The sequence below is a fragment of the Mauremys mutica genome, chromosome 9 (assembly GCF_020497125.1).
Source record: "Mauremys mutica isolate MM-2020 ecotype Southern chromosome 9, ASM2049712v1, whole genome shotgun sequence".
Lineage (NCBI taxonomy): Eukaryota > Metazoa > Chordata > Testudines > Geoemydidae > Mauremys > Mauremys mutica.
Window position 1 is genome coordinate 80336973 of NC_059080.1, and position 21170 is coordinate 80358142.

Consider the following 21170-nt stretch of genomic DNA (forward strand, 5'->3'; position numbering starts at 1 on the left):
TGAATTTCTTTCAAGAATTAAATTTGCAGCAACAGATCAAATATTACATTATACCGTATGACAGACACAGTCAGAGTAGGAGCTTTTTAAAAATCAACTTTTATTGCAAGAATTGCTCAGCACTTTTGCTTTGCAGACTGCTCCCAAGTTTACCTTGGGTCCAGATCTGCATTTTTCACTCAGCTCTGTCCCTTAACTTCTTGTTTTAATCAAAAGGACAGGATTTGTCTTCTACATGAACCTGGAGTTCATCTGTGAGGGAAAACAGCACAATAGACAGACTTACTAAGGGCAGTAGGGTTCCATGTCATCACCAGGACTTGTCTGTGGAGCTCAACAGCTGCATCCGACGAAGTGGGCATTCACCCACGAAAGCTCATGCTCCAATATGTCTGTTAGTCTATAAGGTGCCACAGAACTCTTTGCTGCTTTTACAAAATATTTTGGACTTCACTACATTTTCACCACCCCTCTCATCAGTGTAAATGAATGGTACTTCATATAAAGTACTGCAGGAGGTGCTCCTACTGTGAAGTCTTAATACCCACCAGGGGTTACTCTCTCCTTCTGACTACAGGGTGAAGAAAGGAATGATCATTACTGGTGGTTTTTAAAACTGAACTCAAAGTAGGTGGAGAGACACAAGTACAAGCAAACAGCATGACCTTTGTTTGCAATTTTGTAATAAATGCTACTTTGAAGATCAATGTACATTTTTTTTGACAGACAGCCCATGGTGAGGCAAAATTTGGGAATCCTGATATAACGCAATATAATATTATACAGTTCCAACAAAAGTTATACTTCAAACTGATACACTACAAGAGGAAAAAATATGTCAGATATGTCATTATCTAGCATTTGGAATACTCTGATTCACCATGGTTAACATGTGCCGGAAAAACTGCTGCCTGAACAAAATCTTTCCAGAAATGACATCAACTGGGCCAAATCCATCTTTGGGGTAACTGTTGAAGCTTAATGGAGTAACACCACAAATGAATTTGCCCCAATACATTTCCATCATTCTATAAAAACTCTCACATCCAGGATTCAGTTTTAAGTAACTTTTCAAACTGAAGAAAAATCTCTGAGAATATGGGTCCCATACTCTTCTACTGAAGTTAATGGCAAATCCCCAGAAGGATCAGGGCTCATTTCCTGTATGCCACAATATTATTCTAAGGGACACAATTTTATAATACATTTTATATTAAAACTATTCCAAAAACATGTAGAAGATAAATTTCAAAAAGTGATATTTCAGAGGGCTACTTGTGAAGAAAGGTTTGGTTCTAAATAGAGAAACTCCAGATTAACAACTTCCTGCTGGTGGGTGGGACAGAACAAACAGGACTGAAAAGAAATATTTGACTTCACTACAGAGTGTTTTGGTGTTATCATGAGGGTTTTCTTGGCACTGAGGACTTTTCTGATTAAGTCTCTGTGAGTTGCATGTTGTTTAGCTGCATAGCACAGAGCAAACATCACCACACGACAGGGATTGTTTCTACTTACAGGAGTCCTTATATATGGTGCCCATTGCAGCCCTATGCCCTCTATACATAACTTTCTGCTGTGATTCTATCACATTGTCTGGCATTAACACAAATTTATTTTTTAATTATCTGTAATTTTGACTCACACAGAGGCCATCATTAATAGCTTAAATACTGCAGTTTGGTAAAGTTCTCCTTCCTGCAATACTCAGAGTATCACCTTACATGCGGACTACAAACACTGTACTATTTTTTATTATTGTCAGATTTTAACAATAATCCATCTAAAGCAAGTAATCTGGCTTTTTAGCACAGTATTAGGGAGAATGTCTGTTGTAGCACCTCTGAAAAGACTATTAACTTGAAATAAAAGATATTGTTATGCTTTATTACTGGTTGCCAACACAATTTTATCATTGCAAGTGGTCACGTATTTTCCTATTCTGCCTCTCACTTTTTCAGCCATTTGATATAGGCTACTATTCTAGAATACAACTGGGTCAAGCATCCAAGAAAAGCAGCAGAGAAGAAATGGCAGAAGGGAAAATTAATGACTACAAATCAGAAACAACGTACTTAGGAGGGGAAAGGTGGCGTTCTTCTTGCCACTCTCTGTTTATTATCTCTAGTTCTCTGTTCTAATTTTTACATTCACTTTAATTGAGCTCCATCCAGCCTTATGAATTTGATGAGGTTTTTTTTTCAGAACAGGGAATATGCCTTAGTAGATGCATTTTCCTAAAACCTCATGGCTCCATTAAAACTAAATACTTCATATTCAGCATAAAGCAGCAGAACAATCACTTTTAGTGTTTCACAAAACAATGGAGAAATGCAACCAAATGCATTGCTGGGGCTTTGGTTTAAAAAATACAAACACTAATAAAACCTAACTCTCTCCCCTCCTCGACTGGAATAGCAGGGGTCAGATTACATTATGTTCTAGAGGAAAACAAATTTCCATTAAAATCCTGTCCTCTAATATAAAGACAATCACTTGTTTCATATGCATCCCTTGTGTAGAGCAGTTGTAGTCACAGAGCAATAATGAATACTAGCTTCCTTTTTGTCGCGGATGCTAATATACTTGTCAGTATGAAAGACCTGTGATGACTTAAATGAATTATTAAAATAGGACACTTCTTTGTACTGCATTTTATCTGAAGAAAAAGGAACATGTAATGTGGCTACGGTTTTGACGTCACTGTCAAAGTGGAAATCCCATCTGATAAAATATAAATGTCACCGGCTGGCATGGTGAATTTCCACAGCATGTGTGAAGTGGAGTAAACATCTATAAATTATAATGGTCTAGGACTGCTGAATGAATGCAAAAGGCCATCTTTATACAGTTTCTAAAACCATTTATATTTAAATGACTATTAAACCAAAAACTATATACCAGTAGCCAACACACTCTTTGGAGATGCATTGGGCTCCTTGATATGCCAGTGCAAAAATAATTAACATATAATTCATGAGTGGAGCAGCATACTAGTTGGCTCTTAGAGAGCTTGCAAGTGAACATGGCCATGTGGCTGCTTTAACAATTAGCTATTTTAATGCAAGTAGTAAATATTATGGACAAATTGTACATTAATAGCTGGTGCATAAATCACGGATGGCTTGCAAGTGTGAAACGACAGCAATGAACATTAAAAAAACCACTCTCCCACACATCCATCTTTCTCCACCTCAAATGAAAAATATTTTTGTTTCAGATAGACAAAGTATCTTACTGGCAGTTACAATGGCAAGCTAACTATTAGTCATAGGTTGTGTACATGCGCGCACACACACACACACACACACACACAATGTGACTATGGCCCTAATCCAATGCAGCCACTTAGGTACTTGCCTGCTTAAAGTTATGCATGTAGTGTCACTGGGGCTACTCATGGGCTTAAGTTATTCACATGCTTAAATGTTGTGTTGATTCAGGTCCTATTGATTCAATCAGGATTTATGTTTGGTAATTTCTGTAAGAAATCACATGCCAAAAAATTTTCCACATATACTTTTAATTGACTTTAAAAAAATATATATATATAGCTCAAATTCAGCAGATGCTTTCAATATACACTAAACATTAGCTACCCTCACAACACTTCTGTGAGGTAAGTGTATACATAAGACAACAGAGTGTGTGATTGAGTGACTGAGACTGGAGGTCTCAGTGAGAATCAGGAGCAAAACTAGAAAACCATCCAGCATCTTCAGTTTCTCTGGTCTAACCACTAGACCAAGCTTTCTTCCAGTGTCATGTTTGCCATTTAAGTTACAATTATTAATGAAAGCAGAATATGTGCTAAACATTTATAGCAATCTTGTCCATGCTATGCTAAAGAACCAGTCACAGTATTTAAATTTTGGCAGGAATACAGGTGAGGACACAGAGTTCTTGGTATAATTAGCTTGGCAAAGTCCCAAAGCTGCTTTGTTAGTCATACACCTACAATGATAATGTAGTCTGAATGCCTGTCATCATGCACAACCATTCAGCTCTGGCAAAGCACACGTCCAATCCTTGTTTTTCTTTTCTGAAAAGAAAACTTGTAAAGCTTTCCAATAGCCACAGATGGTGTGTGTTCTGTTTGAGGAGACACACACTTCCTATTTTATCAGCATAGAGCATTTACAAACAGTACATTTGTAGAAACCAATTCCTTGTATTAATTTCCAATAATAACTATAATAGGGGTGTGCGAGTGCAAATGTGTACGTGTGCGATGTGACAGGAGGGAAGAGGAAGAAGCAAATATTATTGAGGACAGTGCTGGAAAGTTATAAGTGGCAAGATTAGATAAACTGCTGCTAGGATTGTTTGTGAAGCTTCATTAAGTACTGTGAATTCCAGATTGAGTCAAAACTGAGTAAAAACATAAGGATTTGGTTGTTTAAGTGTCCCAAAGGTGCAAACATGGAAGGCACATTTCCTACTCTAAAGAGCTTACACTCAAAGGGCCAAATTTTCCAAAAGTAACTAGTGATCTTGGAGCCTCAATTTTTGTGTGCCCAATTTGAGATATGTGAGCAATCACCCTAAGAAAATCATTCTAGAATACAACTTTAAGGTGTCTCAAGTTGGTCAACCAGAAAATAAGGCAACAAGATCACAAGTGACTTCTGAGAATTTGGGGCTAAAAACATAGCTGGAGGGTAAAGGAAAAGGGTACTAGGTCTGGGTATTAGATTACAGAGATGTGTCACAATACCACATTCTACATCCCAGCCCATCTGTGATACAAAGATTTGAGCCCCTTCCCACAGGCAATACCCAATTAAGACGGATTTCAATGAGACCCTCATGCTAGCAGGGGCTGCGGGAGGGAGCCCACTGTACATGCCTTGGTTAGCAATCAGATCCTCAAGGCTGGCCCTGCTTTGCTTTGTTTTCTTTTAAAAGGGAAGTTTGTTCTAGGAGGAAGCTGCATTACTTCTGTCTGTCCTCTCCTTTTCTGAGTTAGTTCCCTTATTTTATGGTGAGTGAATACTTATTTTCTCCTGCTGCTTCTCCCCTCCTTTTATCCTATTGCTTTCTACACCTTGTAGAGAGAGGTTCCAGAGTTGCAGTTTGGCAGCTGGATTCTGGTCTGATGATGGGACAATTCTGTCTTACCTGTAAAAGGGTTCTCTAGGGTTTGCCAATACATTGAAGTAATGTGGTAGTTCTTGTTTGGAAGTCTTCTAGGGTCTGGGAGTGCCTGTAAGCTCTTGATGGGAAGGGGCTGGGCTGAGCACCAAAGAAGAAAATGGCATAAGGCAGCCTCCTCATTTGCATGGGGACAGGACCAGACCAAGAGTAGCCATGCATTGGCAGAGGAATTCCCCATGTCCGAGTAATTCCCCGTGTCCAAGTAATACAAAATTGCCCCAATTTAGTATTCTGTATACTTTGGACTATCCAGTTACACCTAGAGCTGAAAACAAAATTGTGCTGAAACGCTCGCTCTTGGATCAGAGCCTGAAGACAGTGTGTGTAGCCTAGTGGCGAGCACACGGGCCTGGGATGTGGGAGAGTCGCACTCATATCTGTGCTTTGCCTGATGCACAGCAGAATTTTTCATCCCAGAGCACTCTGAATCAGGCAGAACAGGGTTAGAGTTTTCCTCCCAAGCTGCCCTGGTGACCCTGTCAGGAAGGAGAGAGGGGGTGGAGACACCGCCAAATAAATTCATAGGAAAATATAAAGAAGATACACCCTGCTGAGTGGGTGGTGGGATCCAGGCCTGTCCGTCAAAACCTGTCAGCACATTGGCATTAAAGAAGGTAACCGGTGCAGAGGGGGCGCTACACCCATTTCAGCTAAATGTAGTTACACTGAAAATATTCTGGCCATCTCTAGCTGCACCAGTTTATTTTTAAAGGCAGTTTAAGTTTTCTGGTTGTACAAGCACAAAGACACAAGACTCATAACTAGCCGGCCTCCAGTGCTATTTGTCAGAAAGAAAATAGAGGTCAGCTGACCAAAACTGATAGCTTCTTTGACTGTGTGGCAGATGTCTATTGGGGAAAACCCCTTGGACAACACGATGCATTTTATCAGACAGTTGGATATGAAATGTTTGTGGGCCGTTCCTCACGCGATATGAATTTTTATGGCGCCATTGATTTCTTATCACCAGCTGGGTCATCTTGTTTTTTATGAATTCCATACAGCTCTATAAAATACAGCGGTGCATGCATTTACACATGTATATAGTACTTAGCTTACTGTATTTCCTTTGGAAATCCTAGTGGCTTTTCAACAGAACAAGTGTGATTATTCACTATTTCACAGAAACAATAATTAATCCCACCAAATACATGATTAGATGAATTTCTATAGCCACATATTATATATTTTTATGCCAAAAATTATCAAAAATACTCTGAGATATCATCACAAAGTAATCACATACTTAATCTTGCTTAAGTATGCACAGACTAATAAAATTGTTATAGGAACATGTTACTACGTGGTATTTTTCACACTGGGATGAAGGAGAAAAAAATTAATGCTCATTTCTGAATCTTGAATTAAACAGAAGAGTCTCAAATACCCCACAACACAAACTAAAAGAAGCCATATTTAGGGTCAGTTATTACAGAGCAGTTATGATATAACCTTGTCATGCCATATAACATGCTAATATTATTCAGTATGACGATATTATTGTAATAGTGTAAGTAGTTTCTAGCAAAACTCTTGTCTACTTGGAATACTATTTTAAAATGAGGGAAGTGTTCGGTGTGAATCAGAACCAGACTTTCCCTACTGTGGAGTTTTAATATCATGGGCTGGCTACTCTCAGAACAGAGAGGGGCTGATCCAGCTTCTCCTGACTGGGTGAGATGAATCTACTGAACAAAAGATTATTCACATTGGCTCCCTATCTGAAAGCTATGACCCCCAAGGGTGGCAGAACAGACCCAGTCCCCTTTCCTACCATTAGGAAACTTTGAAAGGGCCTGACCGTGGAAATGATTTCTCTCTTTCAATCTCTCAGAAGGAAGTGGAGCATGACAAGCTGTGGAACCAAGTGGGAGGAAAGCCCAGATGCAAAAGCTGGAAAGTTGCTGGAGGGGCCACAGGGTGATTTTTGAGCAGGCTACAGGAAGCTGAGGAGTGGCCCACAAAGCAGGAAGCCTACCACCTAGCGAGCAAAAATGGAGGCGCTACATGGGGGGCGAGCTGTGAGTGGTTGACACTGTAGCAAGACTCTGTGCATAACTTGTGGAAAGTAGCAGAGGCTGAGCAGGGATCCTGCAGCCACAGGGCTGAGAAGGGGGTGGGGGGGGCTCTAAAAAGAAATCTTAGGGACACAAAGCCAGCCCAGGCTCCCTATACAATAAAAGTTAGTGTCCTCTGATGGGGCGGGACCCAAGAGAAGGGGTTACCGATTACCATCCTTTTAAAGGGCAATTATATACACCCCAGGATGATGGGGGTGGGTTTAAGCCTAATTACTACCACAATTGCAGCAATCTGCTAGCAGTTCTGCCGGAAGCTCTGCCACAGCAGAGGACAGGCAGAGGAGGGGGCTCCCCCAACAAGACACACCATATAAATACTGGCCAGAAAACCTGCAGGTTACATAACTACCTAACTGAAATGGATGAGAGAGTGCACCCCAAGACCAGAGGAGCCCTAACCCCTCTAGAGGCCTGCTCCCAGGCGCTAGCCAGGAATTGCTACATTTGCCTTGAAATGAACCTGCTTAAGTAGCTGAACCTAGGGTGTTTACAGCCTTTTCCCTTTCCTGCCAGCCCTAGTAAAATATCCCTTCACTTTAGCTGTATGTCTGAGTTCCTGGGACCCACAAGGTTTAGAGACTATAGGGTCTAGCAGCTGAAGTGCCTTCAGCGCTTGCCATGAACTCATGGTACCACTGATGCATGAGTGAGTGGCACAAGAGGTTTGCTGTAGCACTGAGCAGCCCTAGTAATGATATTGTTAAACCTGGTTGGATCCTTTTTCTCTCAGAATAGCTCCAGTCAAGCTCTGCTTTTTTCCTCTATTAGGCAACCCAAATCCAATCAAATTTACTCCTATTAAAGTAAGAGAAACCAGACAGCCTTCTTGACAGCAGAATGCTCCTCACCAAACAAGAACCAGACACAGTCACTACAGGCACATACACTCCCAACTGCTTTGCAATGGAAAGGCCTCATCTTCTTGCAGCCCTTTGTACTTATGGTGACCCGTTTTGCTAACAAGCTCTACCCAAACATGGACTTCAGGGAAGAGAAAACAAAGTAACCCATTTACAAGTGTTTTGGATGAAATGATGACAAAGAAATTTCAATACCTCGCATGTGCGGATTGACAAACTTTCTGTTTGGCTCCTCCTTTTTGTTCTCAGGCAGGTATAATGTCTCCCATAGCCCCCAAACTTGGGGAGTGCAGCAACTGCAGCACACTCGGAGAAGATGCAGAGTCTGTTCCCCTCAGCCTGGCCAGCTCGACTAGTTGGAAAGTGTGGTGTTTGGATGTTGCTTGTGATTATTAGAACCAGGGGCGGCTCCAGGCCCCAGCACGCCAAGCGCGTGCTTGGGGCGGCGTGCCGCAGGGGGCGCTCTGCCGGTTGCACGGCACGCCTGTGGGAGATCCACCAAAGCCGTGGGACCAGCGGACTGCGGGACCAGCGGACCCTCCGCAGGCACGCCTGCGGGAGGTCCACCGGAGCCGCCTGCCGCCCTCCCGGTGACTGTCAGAGCGCCCCCCGTGGCATGCCGCCCTGCTTGGGGCAGCAAAATGTCTAGAGCTGCCCCTGATTAGAACTGGGAGCACTGGCTGTTGGGAGCCTGAAAGGACAGGAAACAGGAAGGACGGGGGAGGAGTTGAGGAGGCAGAGTGAGAGTTACAGAGGGTGCAGCAGCAGCTTGGTAAAAAGGTTTCCACTTTAAAAATAAAGTCCTGTTGAAGTTTGTTAGTACCTTGCCTGGTTGATACAACAGAAAGAAAGAGTCGGGGGTTAGGGAAGTTGACCCCAATTTTGCCTCAGCCCTTTATGTCTGCTTTACAGAGGCTAGTGCCTGCCACAACTCCAGCACACAAGCAGCTCCACTGAAGTCAATGTAACTACTTGTTCAAGAGTTTAGAAGATTAGGCCCTACATGTGCCTGCCATATTTGTATTCTTTCGGCAGGTCTGTTCCTTTAACAGCACCATTACTACTGTATTACAGAGGGAATTCCTTTTTGTTTATTAGATTTTAGCTTTGGTGTGAAGATCAGTTGCTGACTGCACATTAACTTTTGGTGCACCCACTTAAAAACACTTTCTTGGCTTTCTCTAGAAATACATATTTTGGTTTGTGCAGGGGATGTTATTTGGGAGGAATTCCTCGTTCCTCACCACACTAGCCTCCAAAGCCTTACATCATGAGAACAAGGGCCTTCTACCTGAGCAGGAAGCTAAGACCCAAGCTTGGGACCCATAGTCAACTTGCACAGCCATGAACTGAGTAACCAATCAGTCAGTGACCTGACCAGGAAAATATATTCCCATATTAAATCTGTGCCATCAAGATGTAGTTGCGCATGTGGGTACCACTAACAGAAGAGGACAACAGAATTCCAGTTCTTCCCCCTGCCAAGTTACAATGCTGTCCTGTAATTAATCTTGAAGCTAGTGTGTCTGGTGAAAGTTTCTGCCCAGGAGTGATTTGTGTCCTATTGTGCCTTTAAAAGCATGATATGACACAGTGCAGTTATTGAAAAAGGATCCTGAACACATCTATATACCATATGTGCCTGCATTTATCTTGGGAAAAGCACTTTAAAAAAAATTGGCTTTAAGCTTAAAAAGGTAATGGATGATGATGGCTTTTTTATTCCCCTATGTCAACTATCATGCCGTCCACAATTTCTGCCAGCATTAGACACGTTTATTCTGTTCCTTTCTCTACTCACATTTTCTAAGCACTTGATCATTTGTTCTTATTATGAACTTCCCCCTCTCTCAACAAAACAATGCACAGAAGGTTTAAAATGCTTCTGTGGCAGGGGAAACCGTTTCAGTCACAATCTTACTTCTAGCTCATTCTGTCACCATTAAAAAACCCAAACGTCTTGGTTTACAAGATCTACCCAATTTGTGGCTTGCAGAGCCCCTTGATGTTTGACTTCTGTCAGCATTTGGAGTATGTTTGCCACAAGTCCCTGGAGCTGCACGTCAGCTTCTACATGGCATGTTTATTGATGAGAGGATTAAAAATATGCTGCCAAATCCCCTCCACCACGGATCTGGCAGAATATTTTTAACCTTTTCTTCCCCTTCAGGCTTCCCTTTGAACACCAGTCCTGTGAAAAAACAACCCTGCAGCTATCTTGAAGTCACTCCTTCTTCCTCTCCCCCACCTTGCATAGCAAATGCTTCTCCTGCTAGGTACCCTTGCACACTCATTGGGAAGCCTCCTGCAGGATCATGTTGCTGTGGTAGAGGCTGGTAGCCATGGAGTCCCTGGGCCCAGGTTTGTAGCAGCTAAGTGACCTGGATCGTTTCCGTGATTGCTGCCATCTTTTGCTCCAGAATTAATTTTTAATTAAAAAAAAAAAGAAGATTTCTAGCACTTCTGGCTGCAAAAGAAAAAAGAACTTTGAAGTATGAATACACTGTCAGCAGTGCAGTGAGGTCAGCTAGCGTATGCAGAAAGCCTGACAAAATGGGTCAAATGCTCAGCTGGTGTAAATCAGCTTAATTCCATTGATTTCAGCTGAGGATCTGGCCAAAAAGCTCTAAGAAAGTTATGGTGTGTTTTCATTCACCTTCAGCGATGCTAGCAGCGAAGGACAAGCATGACAGTGAAATGGCACAATTATTAACTATATTGCTGCTGATCCAGCACATAAAAAAAAAGAAGAGGAGGAACCACGTTATGAAGATCTGCACACCTTGCTGCATGTGGCATCTTATTTTGGCTTCTTGAGCAGGCAGAGCTTGGTTTGTGGTTGGAATTTGGGAGAGTACCACCACTGATTATTTCCTAATCTAACCCATGCCTTCATGCGCTCTGCATCCATGGCCAGCAATAACACATAAGGTTGCTCTACATTACGCAGTTGTACAGAAGCTGTGGTCAGAATGGTAATTCTGTGACCCTAACAGCATCTCAGTGCAAGAGGGCAAGATGCTCGCTGTTATCTGGTAGTAAGTTTCAGCTGGTCTGATACATTCAGTGTGCCCCAACTCACTAATGTTGTACCCTGTTATCCAGACGGTGTCACGTAAGAAATCAATAGAGAGCGAACAACATACTGATCATTAATATTGTGTGGTGTGGGGTATGTACAGAGAACAAATTCAAGATGACAGACATGTTGGAAATTATGTTATCGAAGTGTATCTGCTGGGCACAGCTAAAGTTACTCCACCCTAAACAAAGGAATGTGGTTCTGCCACCTGAAAGGTATTTGCAAGGTACATTAAGCGACAACGGGAAGACAATTTACATAGAAGGTTAACAAAACCATCATGCCTACAAAGGAAGGAGGCAACCGCTCAGCATAACAGCAGGGGGAGGAGATTGCAGGAAACAGATCAATTTACATTTTAGCAAACATCAATGGGAAGGTTGAAACCAGCATGGAACTTTCTGTGCCAGAAGACTCCATGTTGCCTTCTCACAGCATGAACTTTACTTTGGGGGAAGGGAGGAACCTTCAGAAAAATCCACTTCAGAGAGTATAAAAGAGAGAGGCAAAGAACCCTTAGTTATCTTTCACCTAAGGAATCAAGCACTTTGGACTTGGTGGGAGACTTGGTGGAAGATTCTGATGCGAGGCATAGTCAGGCATCTTGCGGAGAGGTAGATTGGAAAGGACACTGCCTTCAACAAGGCTGTAGCTTCTTTTGTTAAGTATTAGCTCTGGAAAGCATGTATCACTTTTATTTGCTTCTAATCATTTCTAACTCCAACCTTTATGCTTGAAAATTCACTTAAAATCCTATATCCTTTTGTTAATAAACTTGTTTTGATTTTAATCTAAACCAACGCAGTGCTGTGTTTGATTTAAAGTGAATGGCAATTCCAGTTAATGGGGCAAGCTGCTGGGTATTGTATCTTGAAAGAAACAAACAAACCTTCATCTCTCTCTGAATTGTCCAAGAGAGGGCTGGTCATTGCAGAGAAAACAGTTTGGGGATAATCTAATCTGAGACTGGGGGATGCTGGGGTTATCTTCCCAGGTGTAACCAAGGCTGGTGGAGGCCAGAGTATGGCAGTGCTTTAACAAGCAGGCTGCTGGATTCAGAGCTGCTTCACACAGACGCTCAGTGCATGCTTGTCTGCTGGCTGGAAGTGACCAGACAAGATAGCTATAGCAGTGGAGCATTTTCAGGCATTTGGGGTTACAGGGCAGGCAGTGGCACAGCCCTTCACTGGTCTGAACTGCACCCCAGAATGTGACAAATTCTTCACAATTACATCAGCTAACTTGATTTTTCACAATCTGAATAATTTTGCAGTGAAGACAACTCCCTAAGAGGGCAGGACGGAGGCATCTTGTAGTCCTGAAAAAACTTCCCTTGTTCACTCAAGGTGCAAGGCTAAGAGGAGAGATTCCAGGCTGAAAGTCTCCCATATTTTCTGGCTTATGTGGGTGTCTGGTAGGCCTTGAACCACTGTTGCCAGGAGCCAGGTCCAAGAGCATTGGCCTGTGGAGATCCAGAACTCCCTATGTGCCGGTGGAATCCCATTCCCAAGAGTAAGAGTGTATGACAGAAATGGTTGTTCAGTAACATGTAAACAGACAAGCCAGACTGGGTACACACAAGGTAGCTGCTTTGGGAAGATATTGACCCATTCTCAGGCTTCAGTCCAGGCCTGGTATAAGCAACTGCAACTCCACTGCTGTTGATGGAACTGCACCCTCTTACGGGACCTAAAGTTTGACCTTCACTCTCAACTTTATAGAAATGCATCAGAATATGTCTGTGCGGACCGACTTTCCAGAGCCATGTTCAGATTAGCCAGCTGGGCCTTTGCATATAACTGTATTAACACACAAGGATGAACAGCTGAGACCTCAGCCCTGGAAAACAAGGCCATCTAGAACATCAAATAATTACAGTACATTTAACAAGCACCTGTTAAACAACTCCACAGTACATTCACTCATCCCTTTTCTAGTCATGATTATGAAATGTCAAAGAGTAAAAAACTCACAGCAACTTTGGAGAAGCTATTCTAATTAAATGTACCACTGACCAATTGATCAATAAGGGAGTGAGAATCAAACAAAGTTCCTTATAATTAGGTCCCACGGTATACTGCTTTGATGTGGGGTGTTGTTTCGCTCCAGCCCAATGTACTGTAGAACGAGAAATCATTCATTTGGCTGTTTTTCAGCCAGCAACAATTGCCTCATTCCTGCTAGAAATAAACAAAGATGGGGAAAAAATAAACTGATTTCGTTGGCCAATAGAAATTATAACAGCATTGAAGGTATCTTGAGGCATTTCTCCAGGAAACGTGAAACATTTTTAGTAATGTCTAGTGGCAAACAAGTAGAAGTACATTTGAACAATTAAATTTCAGCAGTAGCTGTGCCGTTCGACCAGCTGCCAAATAAAAATGACCATATGCTGTCTGCATCGGTGAACAGTTTGAACCACTTTTGTTTTCCTCAAATGTTTTTTTTTAAATGAAAGACTATATGCTGTTCAAATACACAATTACTCTAGTGCACTTCACTTCATCCATACAAGCTATTAGATCTAGAACAGAAATATGTACATTCATAAAAACAAGAGGGACAGGAGTTGGAATACCCCAATCTCCTCAATATTATACAGAAGCATCAAACAAGTCCACAGAAGAATTACAGGGAACTATTTGATTTAATGGGCAATAAAGATACAGTATGCCAATTGCCAACCCTAAGCATTCAAAAACAATGAGTCAGACAGCCCCAAATTTATGAGATATTTTTAAAAATCTCATGATTTTTAAGGCAAAATTTCTGGGTTCTTTTTATTTGCCTTCTGCGTTTTGAGTTGTTAGGGATTGTGTTTTCAAGTTTTGCTCTGCAACCCTGAAGGCTAGAAACTTTCTTTAAAAAGCTAAGATTCTCACAAATCACAAGACAAGCAGTTAAGGCTTTAAGAAAAAAATACATTGCGAGGCTCATGATAAAATCATGAGTTGGCAACACTGTTAGAGCAGAGTGTGCTTCCAACATGTAAAGTGCTATTCTGTTTAGGTATTATTTATTTATTTTTAGGTTCCCCGGGCGCTCCAGGCAGCTGAGGTAAGGAGTTTTCAATGAGCTCTTAGGCCTCTGTCTGTTTGGACTTGTGATATGTCCAACCCCTTAGAGGAAAAGAGAGGGGAAAGGGATATGTGCTGTGGATATGGAAAGAGGAAGTTACTTCAAGGTGCCTGTGGTGATGCAGTGGCCCCTATCCCAAAAAGAGTATATCTGAGGTCCTCCATCAAGAGCCAGTGGAACAGTATACGCAGGAAAGATGTCTGATGGGGCTAAGGAAGTCTCCAGAGACAACAGACATCTTCTGTGGTGGCTCTATTGGCGGAAAATTGCCCAGGCAGAGTCCAGGTTGAGGTTGAAGACAAAACAGCTTGTGTAAACTACATGATTTATATTGCTGTAGTTTGTTTTTAAGTCCAAAGAAAGGGAGAAGAGCAGCAGAGATGAGTCATGGTTATGTCTGAATGATCTGTATTAGTTTCTGCACATGTGCAGGGAGCAAGGCAGAGGAACTTGGCTGGAAGGGCTCAGAAACATCCAAAAGGGTTATGGTAAATACTAAGTATGAGAGGCATTTACTCCAGGCTTGGTCTAAAAGCCTATCTGACCATACAAGCTGAGGACAGCAAATCACCTATCAACAAAGGACACTGCCTGGTAGAAGGAGCCACCAGATTTGTTTGCTGATAAGGTGGAAGTGTTTGGATTTTGGACTGAGATGCTGCAGTTAAGAATCTGGGTGACACACACAACGTATTAGGGCACACTGTGGACCGACAAATCATCCCTGAAAGTTTGGAGGGGGAAGGAACGAGTTTATGCGTATGTGCTAATATTGTAATGCAGCTGGTACAAACCGAACTTTCACTCCACGAGCGTGCATGGCAGTGACCGTAGAAGAGATTGTGGAAGTCTCAATGGGAAGAACACTCGCAGATTTACTGCCTAATAGCTGTTGTTTAAGTGTGTTAAGACACATTTCAAACCCTGTTTACGCTTTTGTTGTATTAAATGTATTTGTTTAGTGAGAGGAAAGATGATCCAATAGTTAGGGCACAACCCTAGGACTTTGGAGACCTGGGTTCAAGTCTTGGGCCTGCAACAGACTGTGTGTGACCTTGGACAAGTCACTTAGCCTCTGTGTACCTCAGTTCCCTATGAAGATAATAGCACTTCCCTATCTACCTCAGTGTGTTGAGAGGATAAATGTAGTAAACATTGTGAAGTGCTCAGATAGTACAGTAATGGGATCTATATAAATACCTAGATAGATAGATTTTTAAAAAGATCAAGCAGTTGTGGGCTTCTGGAAGCTGTTCCTAACACCTAAATGCAGGGGTTTGAATACGGTAGCCCCGGGTTTGACTCTACATAGTGCTTTCCAAATTGTCCTGAATAGACAGAACTCTGGCCGGCACAAAGAGTTAAGCTGTCATGCAGGAAAGGGGAGTGTAATAATAGTTGTATAGAACTTACTCCTATGTTCCACTTACAGCCTTGCACTATCCTTTTTCCATACAGTGATATTTGTGAGACAGAGAGAGGTAGTAGAGACACTGACAAGGAAGACCCTTCATTCAGAGCTGGCCTGTTGGCATTATGAAAATAATTACATTGTCAAGATTCGAAATATGGCTAGTTCTGTGTATAGCGATCTTCAGCTGAGACTACAGACACAGGTGGGTGGGCAAACAGGGTTAGGAAAGGGTCCACCTCTTCAATGCACCAGCTACTGTTGCTGTACCAGTGCAGAAGAGGAAGTACAGTTGACCACTGATATAGACCAGTTGTAGTGGCATACATGGGTCTTTGGGGCACTTCGACGGCGGGTCCCGGAGCGGAAGGACCCCCCGCCGCCGAAGACCCAGAGTGGAAGAAGCTCCAGGGGCCCAGGCCCCGCAAGAGTTTTCCAGGGCCCCTGGAGTGAGTGAAGGACCCTGCTCCAGGGGCCCCAAAAAACTCTTGTGGGGGCCCCTGCGGGGCCTGGGAAAAATTGCCCCACTTGCCCGCCCCTCTGGGCGGCCCTGCAATCTAGCCCCCAGACATGTACAGCAAAAAGTTGTCTCCTAAACACACTTTCTGCACTAGGAAGGTGGCTCTGGAAGTCAGTGGCAGATGGACATGTAGAATAAAGCAATACAACTGAACACAGAAGATTGGAATCCTTTTTTCAACTAAAAAGCATCAGTGAGACAGGAGATGAGGTTCATGGGTTAAGTTACAGACCATTACCTTGAAGACTTTTATTCTCTTTCACGAAGCAAATAAGAGATGAGAAAGGGGAAAATGTCAAAACTCCTCTTTTAAAAGCATTTTTATCTAAAGAAGAATCCCAGAGACTGAGAGGAAAATTGGGGAGAACAGCACTTGCACAGTGAGTTTTAAGTGTTTTCTCTTTTCAGACTGTGCCCAAGACAGACTTTTTCCATTCAAGATTTCCTTTATGTTATCTGATCGAGGGCTCTCAGGATCAGAGCAGGAGACAGCTTGAATGCAAACCCAGTGTCTAGCTCCTCTCCCTCTGAGCCACAGCTGAGCAGGAAGGGCAGGGGTGATGGAAGGTCATAGCTCCAGCCCATGAGGGGTCTGATCCAGAGCCCTACAGAGTCAATGGGAAAAGACCTCTCTCGACTTGAATGGATTTTGGAGCTGGCCCAGGGAGGACCAAGCACGCTGTAGTGAACAAGAGATGGAAAGAAAAATTGCATAATTACTTATATTATCATAGAGCCTAGGAATCGACTTCCCATACCCTGGGGGGAGGAATTATGGCATCCTGAGGCCCCCCTGAAGTAGTGCAGCTCTATGCCACCCCAACTCATGCTTTGTTTCTTAACACACACAGTTTTCATGCATTGAATTACTAGACTTTTAGTACAATTTTTACTCTAAAAAAATCTGTTGGCTGAGTTGTTACTGTCATATAAATCTACTTGTGTGGCTGCTGCACTCATCTTCCTTTGTGTGGATGTGCTCTGATTTAATTTGCATTCAAAGCCGACAGAAACTGTTAGTTTTTCTACAGTTGAAAATTATGAAGTGCCTGAGCCAGGGCAAACATATTGGCCTTGCAGTAACAAACCTTTTGTGTAACATCTGGCCTTCAACTGACAATGTTCCAAATGGGGGATAGTCATCAGCCTAAAGGAGCATCTCCCCATCCTCTCTGAAAAGTTCTGCTCATGGCTGAAGAGTTTAAATTGAACAGCATGACCCAGCCAAACAAACCCTACAGCAAACAGAGCCACTTCAGGTAAGACTGATCTATACTATATTGGAACTACACAGTAATACATTTCCTATCAAACCTCCTCCAACTGAATCCGTGCCGATGCTGCCAAGTTTAGTCAATATATGAGGGACCTTTTGTACAAACAGAGTACTTAGCTCTCACCAGCAAGCCTCCTTCCCTTCCCCCAACAAGCCCTGTATCCACCTCTTCTATGCCCCAAGCTTACCTGTGCTAGATTTAGTTATTTGGGGATGGAGAACAACAGCCTCCCCTGTCCTCTAGATTCTGGGTGCTGGATGGTGCTAAACAGCATATTAGGGTGCTGAGAAGCCTCTCTAATATTCAAGGGTGCGGGGGAGACCAGGTCACCAACCCCTGCTACCCACCACATTCCTCTGAAGAGGGGGCAGGAAGTGATGAACTAAAAGTTTTACCAGTTAATATTAAGGTATTGTACTGGAGCGAGGAGTTAATCACATTAAACAAGATTATGGTATTTAAGGAAAGACACATTGCCTTACTCACTGGGGGCTTGATTGTGCTTTGTAGTCAGAGCCCATCATGAGAACATCACCACTCGGCATGCCTTGCTGGAGTATAAAAGATAGCTGGTAATTATGAAAGTTGGGCAAATTACACAACCACCCACCCAAATTTTATTCTTTAAGAAATTGCTTTATACTTACACAGGGAGGCCTGTTTTTCCACAGAAAGGAGTTTTAAAGGTTCTGAAGAGAGGCTAAAGAAAAACAAATCTTTTGGTGTTTGCAATAGGAGTACACTCTGAATTCACTAACATGTTGGAACTAAACCCATTCTAATTGTTTCACACCAAGCAAGCGATAGGGGAGACCAGTTAAGTCATTTATTTGCTGTTAAAGAATTTGAGGTTTGGCCATACTCAGCCTAGGAATTTGGGAAATCTGAAGGGGTCAGCCACAAAGATGGAGGGTATACCAGCTGGGCCCTGAAAAGAAAGTTGTTTTAAAAAATCTGGGTGTGACACTCAGATCTGCTATGCCTGGGCTTTATGTAGTTGTTTCACAGAGAATGTACTCTCAGGTGGTTATAGTCTTGCTTATAGCCATATCCAGGACCAACTGACTTTAATTATCTGAAAGAAATTTGCAGTCCCAAAGCCAATAGACTGCAGGAATCACATTCTTCTGATCACATTAAGATTTCATACAGTGAAAATAGATTAGTCTTAATAATAATGTAATGTAGCTTTCTCAGAGCCACGCTATTCACTTGCCATGTATTATATTACATTTCCAGGCATTTCTCAGTTTCAGATCATGAATTTTTAATCTTACTGCATCATTTGAAAATTCAGAAAGGCATTGCTGAAATCCAATTTGAACAATTAGTCTTCCTTGCAAATTGCTGCTTTTAAATGTTTTAGATTGCTCATTTTTAATGACTTACACGCAAAAAAGCAAAAATCTAAACACAGGAAATAACCTACTAGGAATTTTGGGTGGCGAGCAATGAATCTAACTACCCTTATCTTTCACAGAAGGCAAATATTCCTCTTGAGTCTGGCCCTGATAATTCTATGGAAGTTCTATGGAAAGCAATAGGAATTTTGCCGTTGATTAGGGTCCTACCCAAAGCCTATTGAACTCACTAGGAGTTATGCCATGACTTCAGTGGGCTATGAATCAGGAACAGGACTGGGCCTAAGGTAAGTACTGTAATTTTTTATTCCGTTAACTGACTGGAATAGTAATGACTTCTGGGTAAACAGACAAAAATGTCTTCTCTTCAAATGATCACATTTCTCTATAATTTGCTATTCCAGATTTCATCAAGACTTAGTTACTGGGGAACACATCCATTCTTAGGTTACTCATGATCATATATATGTTTCTAATTCTTTACTTGTCCATTCAGAGTTATGGAGCTCATTTCTCCTTGCATGCATCTCCTCTAGGCTGATTTAGCCTCTAAATATTTTTGATTTGTATCAGTGTGACAAACTGTGCCTCAGAAACATTCTTTTGTTTAACCAAATATTCTACTGTCAAAAATAATAATTTACTTCCTCATTTTAAAACAAGTAGTTTGTCACACCTATAAATAATTCTATTACAAATACTGATAATACACCACTAAGATATTTGAATATTAGCGAATAATTACATAGTTTAATAAACACTGTTAAATAATACATATTTTATTGATTTTCCTTACATCTGGGCATTATTATTTCATTAGTATTGAAACAGTCATTCACAAGCAGTAATTTGTTTGCCAATTAAGCACCAGTTTTACTGAACATTTACCAGTTTTACCATTATTGGCTCCTGATCCTGCAATCGTTATCCATTAGCACCAGTCAGGGTCTTTGGGTATCTCTGCACTTCATAGTAAACTCGGGCTCTGACTCCTCCCTTCCATCCAGGCACAAATCACTCTGACTTCAAAAGGCAGGCACATGGACCCTGCCAAGGTGTGATGGTCCACACCCCTAGGGTCAGGGCAGCGTGGCCTAGCGACCAGAGTCTATAGGGCCACCCTTCAGTGCAGGGCGGCGTGGCCTAGTGACCAGAGTCTGTAGCACCACCAGGGCCGGCTCCAGACCTCAGCGCGCCAAGAGTGCGCTTGGGGCGGCGTCCCGCGGGAGGGCGGCAGGCGGCTCCGGTGGACCTCCCACAGGCATGCCTGCGGAAGGTCCGCTGGTCCTGCAGCTCCGGTAGACCTCCCGCAGACGTGCCTGTGGAGGGTCCGCTGGTCCCACGGCTTCGGTGGAGCGTCCGCAGGCATGCCTGCGGAGGCCCACCGTAGCCACGGGACCAGCGGACCCTCCACAGGCACATCTGCGGGAGGTCCACCGGAGCCGCGGGACCGGCGACCGCCAGAGCGCCCCCTGCGGCGTGCCGCCCTGCTTGGGGTGGCAGAAATCCTAGAGCCGCCCCTGAGCACCACCCTTCGGTGCAGGGCGGTGTGGCCTAGTGACCAGAGTCTGTAGCACCACCCTTCGGTGCAGGGTAGTATGTCCTAATGGCCAGAGTCTATAGAGCCGCCCTTGGCTACAGGGCAGTGGGGCCTAACGGCCGGAATCCATAAAGCAGCCTTTTGTTGCCAGGCAGCATGGCCTAGTGGCCAGAGTCTATAGCGTTGGGGCACCCCTGGTAGGGGGGCCCGTGCCCACCCAACTCCACCAGGCCCCTAACTCAGCGGGGGTTTCCTACCGAAACATGCTGAGTTTCCCCAGGCGGGAGATACCACTCCGTCACCCTCCCTGGGTCACTTCCTACCAGAGTCTTGGGGTTTTCCATGAGATCTCGGGTCCGCGGTGTCCTCTGTGTTCAACAGGGCCAGTCGTCTCCAGGGTTTCCTCTAGTCGCCGGGGTGCAGGCGGGCCATGGACGGCTTCAATTCCCGGTGCAGTCAGAGGCTGTGGCTGGCAAGTCCTTCTCCTGCAGCCTCCCACCCAGAATGAGCTGGTCTCCCTCCTTTTATACTACTAGAGCACTTGGAGCATGCCCAGTCTTGCCAGGGAGGCGGGACTTCCGTTTTCAATACCATGGTCTTAACCCTGTCTGGGCTAGTGCTGGGTAAGCAGACCCCGTCACACAAGGGTATAGGTATGAACCCAAGCCCCCACTCTGACACAGGTTCAGACCCAAGCATTTTGTAGTGTGGATGCAGCTCAAGTCCTGGTTGCTAGACTCGGGTCTGGATAGTCCACCAACACTAGCCCACAATCTCCTAAGCCAGCGTTTCCCAGTCCTGCC

At 43.3% G+C, this 21170-nt stretch overlaps 1 long non-coding RNA gene across 1 annotated transcript in view; it reads right to left on the reverse strand.

Moving 5' to 3' along the window:
• The window catches only part of LOC123377035, a 58592-nt gene extending 37656 nt beyond the window's left edge, over positions 1-20936 (reverse strand). Inside the window, exons 1-3 of the long non-coding RNA XR_006582044.1 lie at positions 20691-20936; positions 18114-18166; positions 17953-18017 (exon numbers count right to left, since the gene is read on the reverse strand). This is a non-coding gene — a long non-coding RNA (uncharacterized LOC123377035). The remainder of the gene's footprint in view (positions 1-17952; positions 18018-18113; positions 18167-20690) is intronic.
• Between the last annotated feature and the right edge of the window lie 234 nt (positions 20937-21170).